The sequence below is a fragment of the Saccostrea echinata genome, unplaced genomic scaffold (assembly GCF_033153115.1).
Source record: "Saccostrea echinata isolate AGI-Se365-2 ecotype Australia unplaced genomic scaffold, CSIRO_AGI_Sech_v1 ptg000012l, whole genome shotgun sequence".
Lineage (NCBI taxonomy): Eukaryota > Metazoa > Mollusca > Bivalvia > Ostreida > Ostreidae > Saccostrea > Saccostrea echinata.
Window position 1 is genome coordinate 1,184,224 of NW_026889761.1, and position 12,163 is coordinate 1,196,386.

A 12,163-nucleotide genomic window follows, 5' to 3' on the forward strand; every position below is an offset into this window, starting at 1 on the left:
AAACAATGAAAATGAATACAATGTTTTGTATAAGGCGTGCATATTATTACCTTTTCTATTTAATTCGAACCTTGAATAATCACAATTCAGGTAAGGAAAAGAAATTGAACAAAATTATACAAATAAATACAAATACACAGAAAAAGTTGTAAGCCTTCAAATTATGAGACAGAGCCATATAAGGAAGATCGACAATAGTTTGAAAGAAATCAATAAGCTTTTGAAAGACTGTCACACTGAAGCGTCCAGATGTAGGGGTATTTAGCAAGAGAAATCAGCAAAAGAATTTATTCGCTTCGATTCAAATCTAGAGGAATTTACTCAGTTACAGTTGACAGATGTTGTTTTACCTACATTTACTCCAAAGCCCATCAGTGAAGAACACAGCACAGAGGAGTTTGGAGATCTTTACAAAGCGTCACAAAATGTAAAGGAAATTCCTTATAGGTCCAGAAATAAGATTTTCTCGTATAAACTCCAAGATTGCTGGGAGTACTAACCAGCGGTTTTTGGTGAATTCAGAACTCGTGACCTGTGTCAATAATGACGTTTGGGTAGCGCGGTGTAGATCTATCAGGCGACTAAATTCGGAACAGTACAGTTTTGGAAAATGTGGATATTCCTTGAGGATATGTTTATGGAATATTTCTTACAGAGCAAGGAGGTTTGGTGTATGAAAGCAATAAAGACAAAGTGATTAGGAGGGTCAGGAGCGGGAAATCGATTAAGCCGATTTCTTTCAAGAAGTGGAAATCTAATGGTATATCATCATATGTATTAATTCCAGCGGGGGCCTGTTGGTCTGGATGAAAATTTAAAAAAAAAAGATCATCAGGACAGAGTTATTCGTTATTCTGGCTTAAATGTGTCACAGGAAATAAAGAATGACAAAGAAAAAAAACCAATGTTTAGTTCCGGATTTGATATGATGTACATTCTGATATCTGTGTTTCAAACATCGGATCAACGTTAGTACTCAAAATCTTTCTTTTCGCGTTAATTTATCTCCCACGCGTAAATTTTCACGTTTACAACACTAAATGAATATGTGAAAAAATTCAAATTGTTTAGCTAGAAGATATCTTATTCATTAATGTTTTATTGATTGTATTATGAGACCCTTACAACAGATCTAGATTTCGTAGAGGATTGTCCTCGTTTAACTGTATAAAGAATGGGTTATTCCAAATATATTAAACATTATTTATGATAAAATTATAACAGTTAGAGCTGCTATCCATGAACAGTTAAATAACACCTGTAAGCACCTCCAATTATATTACTTTATCTGATTGTAATTTAAATGCTAAATAATTACGTAAGTAATAATTCGCCCCCGGACGGGCTACTTTTTTTTTTCTAAGATTAATTCTTATGACATTGATATGCACAAGGTAAGCTGAAAAAAACCATGTACACAATCTAATTTAGTAAATTTTACAGACTCAATTTTCATTTGAAATTAGTAGATTTTTAACAAATTCAAATCTGTATTTCATTGTAGATCTCGATAAAACCGTGATTAAAATTACTGATTCTCCCAAGCATGGAAACATGAAAGCGTAAGATTAAAAAATAAATAATAAAGAAATTCGTTGTTTTATTACGTCTACATGTACTTGATTGTAAACTCTTAAACACAGGATAAGTATACAGGAAATCATGTTATATTTCTGAGAATTGAAAACGGATGCCACAGACAAATGTTCTGGTAAAGGAATGCGTAGTGTTTCTAAAATTGATACAGAGGCAAAAGGAAAAGGGTAGAGGAGGATGCAGTTTTTGTGATAGTGTGTAAATCAAGGCTTCCTACTAGCTTGGGCCAGTAAGTTAGCCCCTTAGATCAATTAGTAGATGAGAGGATTGGCATGCCAGATGCCTCGGGTTCAATCCCAAGCGGGGGTACAAACTGTCTCTGTTACATTTGGCACCCACGTTGGGACATGGGTATTCTCTGGCGGGTGAAAGAGATTGCCCCCAGAACTTCACCCCACAGGCTTCAACAGTCCACAAGAGATGAGGACATCTCATTCTTTGGAGGGAGCAATGTGGTAGTGTGTGATTCACGACTTCCTACTAGCTTAGGCTAGTGAGTTAACCCTTTAGTTGAATTGATAGAGCACTGGACTGGCATGCCAGAGGCCACGGGTTCAATCCCAACCAAAGTTACAAACTGTCTCTATTACATTTTAAACAAATGTCCTAACTTCCAACGATGAACAAATTGCTAGATCTGAGCCATTCTAAATAAAAACATACCTGTATACGATACAAATGATCAAATACATTTGTAGCCCCAACCTAAATCAAGGGGCAATATTTTGAAAAAAAAACTTTGTATCCACACACCTTAAAGGCCGGGATCGACGATGATTTTATACGACATGGCAGACAATTAAGGAAAAAAGTAGGCTATCTACATCACTATCAGTGCTGCTGCTAAGAGCATGCAGGCGCTGTTTATAGAGTGGCTGAGTCAGTTTTGCTTACACACAAGAAAAAGCTAACTCTGTTTACATCAATGTGTTTATAAAGTTCCATTATCTTAAACATCTTGAAACAAAGATATATAAAATGTTTGCTTAAATCGCGAAATACAATGTGGAAAATTCGGGGGAAGATGAAAAGTGATCAATATATCTAAACTAATCCTCTAAGCACTTTGGAATTTTCCAGCCAAAATGTCTGATCTTCTGAAGGTTACACGCTCAGTGTGAAATTACAAGAGGGTTTGTCGTGGATAACTGTATTAGTAAGTTCTGTCCCAGTGATGAAATGTATGGATAGATAAATCTCTGCCTAACTTATAAATTATTTGGATTCATACGGTAAGATATGTTTTAAAAACTCTTTGAAATTGAGCTCACTTGCAAAATATGTCAAATATACGTAATTACCCAAATATACCTTTACACAACATGGGCTAAAACTATACCATGAAATATATGGAGATAACGAACAGTATTGAAGCTCAAAAGTCCATTAAACATTACAAAATAGGTGCAGAGCAAACACAGGACCTCCAAAACATCAGAGGTGGGATCAGGTGCCATGGAGGAGTGAGCATCCCCTGCCGAAAGGTCACACCCGCCGTGCGTTCCTTGTCTTGATTGTGAAATAACAGGAAAATCCGTCGACAATTCAGTATGTAAATAATGGCCTAACAATTAGTATGAAAAACGTCAGTCAGCATTTGACTCAATGCTAAATTGTATTTGCTGACAAGGTCATTGTATCGACCATAGAACTTACAAAATGAAGACTTTAAACGAGACTGCTGAAATTCTTGTTTCATCAACTTGTTTGTCAATAATTTACCTCGTTTTAAAAATTTTACATACGTAGAGAATGCTCTTGCGTATCGAATCAACCATCATAATTAGGCCATGGTGAAAATAGAATGAATTGAGGAGACGTCCATTTTGCAAATTAAAGGGAAAAAGTTTGCCATCTATTTGATCATCGGGAATAGGACTTCCAAGAAATACCACATACCACTAGAAGAAAGTTCTGACCAGATTAAATCTTGGAAAAGTGACAAAAGACTTTGAGGATTAGGTTTTTAATCAGAAACAGGAAGCAGGGGAGTGTCAACATTACCTGAATTACCATTGCATCACATCTGAGACAAACAGGTATGTAGCCATAATGGTGGACTTATGTATCCTGAAATATCAAGCAGCACATTCCTAGCATTAAAGCAAATGCTTGAATGTATCCGGACTACCATTTTCCTCAAAATGTGTGTAAATATCCAAGATGTAAGGACAGAAAAAAAGCTAAGGTTCCTCATAGAAAAAAAAAACTGTTTGTTGTAGATTGAGACATTGGCTTCCTGATTTGAACTAAGAGAGGTAAATAGTAAATCTGTGGAAATTTATCGATGAATTTTCAGTTTTTTTCTTTTAGGGGGGGGGGAGGGGGGAGTAAATCTTGTGTTTTTCATCACCCTTGATTAAAATTAAAAAAAAAATGCTCCTAGAATCATAGTTATGGGTATATTTTAAATGATTCTATCTAGAAATTTAAAAAACAATTCACGGTGTGAAATATGAAGATAACAAACAGTAATCAAGGTCAAAAATCCATTGGAATGAAACAAAATTGGAACATAGCAAACACGGACCACTAAACATCAGAAATGGGATCAGATGCCATAGAGGAGTAGGTATCCCCTGCCGACCGGTCACACCCGCCGTGTATTCCTTGTCATGATCGGGAAAATCCTTAGATAATTCAGTGTGTAAATAATGGCCTAATAATCAATATGAAAAACGTCAGTCAGCATTTGACTTAATGAAAGATTGTATTTGCTAACAAGGTCATTGAGTCGATCATAAAACTTGCGAAATGATGACTTCAAAGAGACTTTTGATATCCTTATTTCATCAACTTGTTTGTCAATAGCTTGACTCGTTTTAGATACTGTTCATAAGGTATGCTCTTGTGGATCGAATCAACTGGAAGACAAAAATCTCATATGCAGGTGAGGCAGAGATAGTTTCCAGACCACAAAGTAGAATCCCATCATTGAAATGATATCAGACTTCATATGTGGTTGTTGGATAACATGTATATCAAAGTTATATCTCACAGGTTAAGGTCATTTCAAGTTCATAAATTGATGGCCACGATAAAATTTGGTAAGTGAGATCCATTTAGGTCAACGGAGATATAACAACAACGTCATTTTTTTTCTATTTCAAACTGATATCGATATACAAATCAAATAAGTTCTGTCATTGTATCAAATTTTTGTTCACAGAATACATATGTTATATTTATAACTTATTTCCGGAAAAATTACCCCAATGTTCACCAAAAGCATACTGGCGGTAGCCATGTATGTTCTAATTCAGACTTTATCGCCTTCATCATTTTGAAATTGGCGTTTGTTGAGGACACATCATAACCATTTCGGCCTCCTCCATCTGCATAGTTTTTGCAATTTGTTTACCATCATGTACAATCTCACTGATGAAATATTAACCTCCTTTTGTCATAATTGTCCAGGTGAATGTATACACACTCTCGTTAGGGGCAGTAAACACACCTGTCTTCTAACATCTATAATAGCATTTTCCTTTGTTCAAGGTCACCTTGTCAAATGTTACTTTCTGTTGATTACCCATGTTCTCCAGGTACTTGATTAGTGTCGTTTGAAAAGCAACTGACACTTTTCCTTTAGAATAGGAAAGTATCGATGCTAAGTCCAGTGATTCCTAACACAGATTTGTACGTTTTAAATGTTATCAAGACTGGTCCCGCCTCTGATGTTTTTTGAGGTCCGTGTTTGCTCTGCTCCCGATTTGTATTGTTTAAGTGGACTTTGAACCGTACGTTATCTCCATATTTCATTGTTTAATACGAAATTTATTTTACCAAATAACCATGAACTTGAGAAATTGCAGTATAAGTAATGCATATTAAAATTGTGTATTTTACTTTGGTTTTAGTCGCCCGCGTGGCGCATTGATTAGAGCGTCTGCTCTAGAGTCGCAAAGTAAGGAGTTGATCCTTACGTCGCGGGTTCGAATCCCACTGTGGGACGTGGAGACCCTTCCTTCGGATGAGACCGTATAAACCGAGTTCCCGTGTCGCAGTAGGTGCTGGCACGAAAAAGATCCCTCACTGCTCAATGGCCATAAGTGCCGAGTATAGGACAAAATTTGCAGCTCTCAACCGGCAAGTGGTGGCGTCTCCATATGAGTGAAAAAATCTCGAGAGTGACGTTAAACAGCATACAAACAAACAAAAAGACATTGGTTTTATGAAAAGTAAAATTTAAAGATTTATTCGAAATCATTCTAAATCATTCCGTTGAAACCTTTGAATATAGTGATAAACCCCCGTATATGGGAATAGATATAAATTTCAAAACAACCTTTATACTGGTATGTTGATATACGAAGCAATATGTTAAAGAAGGAAACTTAAGAATTCTGGGACTACGGCTCTTCAAAATCTTCATATTATGTTTTTATTAACCTTTTACTTCAACAGCTAGAAAAGTTTTTTTTTCTTGAGATTTGACTTACAACATATCAAATTCTTCCTGAATAATATGATAAATAATTTTACCTTGTAACTTTGACAAAAGAATCAATGAATAGTTCTATATTATCGACATGACAAAATTCTCGGCATTGTTTTCCCTGCTCAATAAATCAAATTTATAAAGAATGAAACATATTACAGCAGTAAAGGAGAAACTTCAGTATCAAGTATAAACGCAGCTATTTTAAGGCTTTCCGAAGCTTTGAAATACGCCCAAAACATAATATTATATTGCAAGGTCGGTTTTGGTTATAATATATAAGCTTTATATTTTGTACTTCCAATTTATATAGAGGGTTCCCTCGGCTATATATTAACATATTTGTTATGATATCAAATGACTTTGTTGATCACGTGACGGTTATTTATAATTTTTTAAGTGTTTCACATAAATCGCTTCGGCGCAGCCGATTAACACAATAATTATTAACATTTTGTTACATGTTTATAAAAAAAATCATTGTATCCTTGTGTACCCGAAATTTGCTTGGGAAAAGTCATAGTATATCTTGGGTACAAAATATTTCGTGAGAAATTCAACTTACCTACAAATTTGAGGGTATTTTCCACTCAATACCGTAATCGGTATTAAAATAAAGCCATCACAAATTTTTCCTAAGCAAGATTCAGTAAGAGAACAACCTCTTCTTACAGATTTCCAGAAAAAATCTCGGATTAATCCTCAGTAATCACCTGTGCCAGACTCTTTTATACAAACAAAATAAATTCTACCTCCAACCATGGGTATAAAACGGAGTACATTTCAAAAGTATATTTTCCGTAAGCATTTTGAACATGCTGAATTTCAATCAAGGGTACGTAAGCAATGTATTTTTAAAATATTCGGACATATAAGACTTAAAAGAAACCTTAAACGACCCGTGAATTTTGCAAAAGCTATCTAGCATTTTACGTGCAATTTGAAATACAGTAAAAAGTTCATGACACTCTCTCCGTCATAACACCTCAAGTTGGCAGTGTCTTGACGTCATTTTCCATTATGACGTCATATTTTGATAGTTCAGAAAAGTGAAGGCACAGAGTGCACTTTGATATTCTATGGGAAGCCTTAACTTACCTACGAAGTATTTAAAAGTTGTACGTTTTGATATTATTCATTTTGTTAAATTTTGTGATTTCAAATTTTCTAAACGTTTCTTGGGGTTTTTAAGTATCTACATCTGCTTTACCCCACTTCTAGAATATGCTGTTATACAGTACTCCTGAAGTTTCTCCTTCACTGCTGTAAATATTTTAGTGAGGTGTAAAGAAAGAGGCTTGGTAGAATATTCACTGGAACCCGCTATGTATCTTTGTAAGGATTTTTAGGGAGTATTGGAATCCAGTATAGGTAGGTAAATGTTTCACTTCTGCATTGTCGAAGACAGAAGAATAAATGGTTTTCATACTGCACCTCAATCGCTTAATTCGCGATTTCAACATCCATCTGATACATTTAATCCATTCTGAGAAAGTTTTTCATATTTGGCCCATCGTCCGGCGCAATCTTCTACTGAATTCATAATATTTATGCAATTATGACGCCAGTCGGGGTTCCCTAAGCATTGGCCCTCTTTTAATGAGTGATTTACGGTCCTCAATATTATTAACTTTTGCAGGCATCGGAAAGCCAGAGTAGAATAAAATTATCAAACTATTGGCATACATACAATTTCTATGGTTGATACAATGACCTTGTCAGCAAATACAATTTATCATTAAGTCGAATACTTACTGAGTTTTTCATACTAATTGTTAGGCCATTATTTAAACACTGAATTTTCTATGACCGGTCGACAGGGGATGCTTACTCCTCTATGGCTCCTGATCCCACCTCTGGTGATTTTTAGAGGTCCTTGTTTGCTCTTCTCTTTATTTGTATTGTTTCAATAGACTTTTGAGCTTGAATACTGTTTGATATCTCTGTATTTTATACACCATGTGGAAATTCACGTTCTCTTTTTTTATTGAACTACTTATTAGTAAATCTGATCATAGCATTTTCCCGAAAAATTCAAAAAGCAAAGGACTTTATTATGTTTTACCTTGATTGCAGATATTCTTGAATTTGTTATGCAATGAATTAACTTCATTTTTCATGGATTCGCTGTCTAGTTTGTTGGGTATGCGAGGACATAAACGAGAGTTTGAAACATGGGATAATTTGCAATATGTAAAAATTACTCCACGTTTTCAATTGTCATTAATGTTCCTGGCATACCCAACAAACTAGACAGTGATTCCTTAAATGTACATTTACCTGGTATATGTGGAAAAAAACAAATAGAAATAAGAAATGATGTCTAATAGATATGAAATACAGGAGACATTCCATTTCAATTTCCATAGTATCCTCCCACCGACGTTAGACACAATGACAGCTGCGGGAAAGTGACATGCCTATCAGGTGATATACCTTTCATTTAGAGAAATACATTCGACTGTAAATATCGAGAAACAACACACTTAACATTCAAAGACTTATAGCAGAGGAAACAGTTGGAAATGTAAATATTTTCTAATAAATTTTCACATTTGAAAAGTCATTGTAAGGTCTTGTAATAAAAATTCCGTAAGATAGTCGACAATATATATAAATTACAAAAGAATACGTTGAATGATTTGTTTCTCTCAATAATGATAATCGTTATCTACCCATTTAATTAAATATGTACATTTATGGTATGCATTATCTTTTTTTTCCTACTCAATTTTACTCTAAGAATTCTAAAAGGGTGTCAAATGATATATAAAGTCTCTCTCTGTATTTACCACTTTATTATATTTTTGCGTGATTGGTCTTTGAAATGTGATACTTATATCATGATAAACCATTGATATTGATCTTCTGCATATACTTATAAATTCTCTATTTCACATCATTTCACATCTTTTTAGTCCATTCTATCAATCGAAGAAGAATATGAAAAGGTAGAGATTAATTTTTTCTGATGTGTTTAATTCTTAGTACATGTTTTTATAGTTTTAATGCTTTTGTATGGTTCCACAGTGTACTTGTACTGTTGTTGATAGTGGTCATTAATGTGTGTGGTTCTGTCCGGGAGACCCCTCAGCAGGTCGTTACCAAATACAACGACTACAGGACAATATGTACTGGACTTGGATATTAGAACTTAAACTGTAAAGAAGACAAAAAAGGTACAATATTTTCTTCTCAAATTCCCAAAAACTTTCAAGTCTGAAGTATATATATATATATATATATATATATATATATATATATATATATATATATATATATATATATATATATATATATATATATATATATATATATATATATATATATATATATATATATATATATATATATATATATATATATATATATATATATATATATATATATTAGGGATGATATTATTTAGCATGATTATTTTATGAATATTTTGTTTTATTTTACAGTGAAACAGACAATTGCTTTTCAATCATCCCTCAGTGGAAGCTTGCAGAACATGAAAAAGTACCAGACAGTGATTTTTGACCTCGTAAAATTGAACGAAGGAAATGGTTATGATAAGAAGACAGGTGTGTTTACCGCTCCTGATGAAGGTGTGTATTTTTTTAGCTGGGCAATAGCGTCAGCTGGTGGTAAATATTTCATCAGTGAGATTGCACATAATGGAAAGCCCATTGCTTATAGCTACTCGGATGGGAGCGGTCGTACAGGTTATGTTACGTCGTCAAATAATGCCAACATCAAAATGAAGAAAGGAGATAAAGCATGGATTAGAGCACACAATGGCTACGGCAAATTTGCGTATGGTGGATATTACTGTACTTTTTCTGGTTTTAAAATATAAATATAGATTCTGTATTCATTGAAAGAAAACAGAATTGATTATGAAATGCAATGTTCATCAGTAGCAAAATATTTAAGAATTAAATGCGGTAAAGGCACTTTTTTGCACCCACAAAATCAAATTTTGAAAATCTCCTGAAATGTGCACAAAAGTATATATTGTTTGAAATCCTTTATTTAAAAAAAAATAAATATTATAGTTTATAAAACGATAAGTAGCAATGTCTGTTTCTTTTACGTCACAAACAAATTGTATTTCCGTTATTTTTTAGAAAGAGGATAAATAGAGGATATTCGAAGTCTTGTTGTTGGATATGGAATTTATTTTATGAGTGTGATAGGTTTTTCCCTGTATTTTCACAAGTTCGAAGCACTCTTGAAAATATAAAAAAAAATCCTATCTCACGAGTGATATAAATTCCATATTCAACTGCAAAACCTTGAATTTTCTGTTTATTACATTTCTTTGATTTTCCCTTTGCCTCTGTCCTTTTGTAACACAGTGTCATAGGTTGTGACGTCATAGTTGAGCGGTTGAGGCGTCGTAGCTTATCACGCAGTACAGTTAAGGTGCCAAATGGAAATATCGCCGAATTTTTTGGATAGAAAAGACATTCTGGGTGATTCTTTTTATGACTTTACTATTATCGGACAAGTGTAATGTGGTTGAAAAATGCATGTTGAGGACGATTAGATTTCTTATTTAGGCTTGTCACGTGATGTGGTAGTCACGTGATTTTAGCAAATATATCTGCAGTATTGAGGTCATCTATAATTTCCAATATTGCAAGGGCATAACCAAGTTAAAAATCTAAGTTTAATATTTAATCATTTTCAACACCCTTTGTAGTTTGTAAAAAGTGCTGCAAATTAACCTATATAGATTCTTCTATCTAATTGCTAAAATTACATTTGTTAGACCGTATATTTTGCTGGTCAAGTGCATAAATATAGACATAATTAATTCATTTGCAAGATTTCATCAGGTTCGCAGCACTTTTCAAATATCTTCATTCTTCTTGAGTTTATGTCTAAAAGCTTGTCATAAATCGTTTAGGATATGCCATTGTAATATATCGATTTATTAGGACCCTTCTTTTACCCATCAATGAATCTGCATACAAATATACGGCAGTATCTCTTGTCTAGGGAATGTACCGGAAGTATATGAATAAATTCATAAAATAGACATCGCATCCAAGTTAATGGCCTCTTTTAAATTTGCAAATAATATTTTATTTAATTACAAAATACATTTTTCATTGTATAAAATATAACCTGATCCGCCTCTCACTGCATACAAACTGCGTCAAATTTTCCCATATGACGTCACATTGACAAGTGCATTGCGACAAGTAAATTGTTAGTATATTGCTGTGAGGGATTTAACCAACGACAAAACTACATGCAATAGTAAGTATTGATGTAGTTTAAAGCTATTCAACAGTTAAAAATAGCAAATCATTTCATTTTGTGGTAATTTGAAGAACTTGTATTTTTGTGTGATGTCATAGTAAGCATTTCCCGTGTAAATTAGGCCCCGCCTCTCCTTATTGTAGCCTTAACTGTGCTGCGCGATTGTTAGATTGAAAACATTGTAACATGGATTTTAGCAACATAATTTGGAAGAAAGTTTTAGTCTCTATTAAGGTGGTTTAGTTACTATTTCTATCTTATGACAGGCCAGAAACAATGTTTCTCTTACTTTCATATCCTTTCACACTGTGACAGAATATCACCTTGATAAATTAATTACAGTATTTCATTTTTATAAATGTAATAAAATGCTCATGATTCATATTATATCAAAAAATTCAGTTGTAGCAAACCTGCGCTCTGTGAATTCTAATCAAAATATCATTTTAAAATTTACTTTTTCCTCTCAGAATCATTGATATTTTGAATTTATATCATCTTTTGACGTCATATCTAGCATATGTTGTCATGACTGATAAAATTTTGTAATGCTTTGAAGTCTGCAGGTATGCCCTTGATTTAGATTGAAACAGGTGATCATGATAATGAACAGTGATCGATCTCAAAAAAACCTACATAATTATAGATTTCTCCACCAGTTTTATTTTTAAGACAGATATTGGTCATTATAGAAAAAGGTCTATATCTAAAATCACAAAATTTTTCAAAACTTAATAGCATCAAAACATATGACTTTCCAACGTTTCATATAAACAATCCTCACCACAAATTAGAGAGCAACTTCTTGACATCATAGACAACTGCTTCGTAAACTCATAAATCTTAATATCTTGTGATTGGTCAGCT

General features: G+C 33.5%; 1 pseudogene; it reads left to right on the forward strand.

Annotated features, from left to right (window-relative positions):
* Positions 1-1,943: 1,943 nt before the first annotated feature.
* Positions 1,944-10,046, forward strand: LOC133185651 (heavy metal-binding protein HIP-like; annotated as a pseudogene).
* Positions 10,047-12,163: the final 2,117 nt, after the last annotated feature.